Source organism: Octopus sinensis, linkage group LG16 (assembly GCF_006345805.1).
Source record: "Octopus sinensis linkage group LG16, ASM634580v1, whole genome shotgun sequence".
Classification (NCBI taxonomy): Eukaryota; Metazoa; Mollusca; class Cephalopoda; order Octopoda; family Octopodidae; genus Octopus; species Octopus sinensis.
The window spans coordinates 4,299,098-4,300,182 of NC_043012.1; positions in this window are offsets into that span (position 1 = coordinate 4,299,098).

Genomic DNA, 1,085 nt, shown 5'->3' on the forward strand with positions numbered 1-1,085 from the left:
GAAATCTGAGTGAATGACTTTGTTCTGTTTCGCTTATGGAATAAATTAGATATTTGTTTGTTAGACTTTTTACTTAGTACGTTGTGTATTTTTAAGTATATTTACATTGTTTAAAGAACATGACCTTTGTGTTGATCTTAATAATAATAATAACAATGATGATGATGATGAGAATGATGATGCCAACGACGATGACGATAATGATGATGATTATGGTTTCGAATTTCGGCACAGGGCTAACAATTTAAGGGGAGGAGGTAAATAAATTATACCACCCCCAGTATTGCACTGGTATATATTATATCAACCCTGAAAGGAGGAAAGACAAAGTTGACCCGAGTGGAATCTGAACTCAGAACATAGAGAGCCATACACATTCGCTAGCTTTCTTACAAAGGGGTCTAATGCTCTTAGCTTAGCCTTTTTTGGGGACAACCAGATCGAACCATCTCAAGTGTAACTGTCCGAAATGGTTGTGACTTCTGGAACTTGACTGATGAAAGAAAGCCAAGAATAACCCGTCTTTTTTTGCCTGTCCTTCTAATTGTTCTTTCTCTTGTCCACCTTTGTATCGTCTATCTGTCCAAATGTTTTAATGCCCTCTATTGTGTTTTTGTTCCATTTTTATATTTATATGTATGCATATATGTATGTATACATCATCATCATCATCATCATCATCATCGTTTAATGTCAGCCTTCCATGCTAGCATGGGTTGGATGATTCAACTGAGGACAGGTGAACCAGATGGCCGCACCAGGCTCCAATCTTGATCTGGCAGAGTTTCTACAGCTGGATGCCCTTCCTAACGCCAACCACTCTGAGAGTGCAGTGGGTGCTTTTTACGTGCCACCGGCACGGGGTCAGTCAGGCGGTACTGGCAATGACCTCATTCGAATCTTTTTACACATGCCACCAGCACAGATATATATATATATTATTCTGTCTGGGGAGAGGCATTCTGTTTTAATGCCTTATTAATTGATACACTCAATGACTATTGAAGAGGTTGCAAGAAGCAATGAAAATTTTAGAAAAAATAAATAAGTAAATAAGTGGAAACTGAACTGGTGAGTGTGTCCAT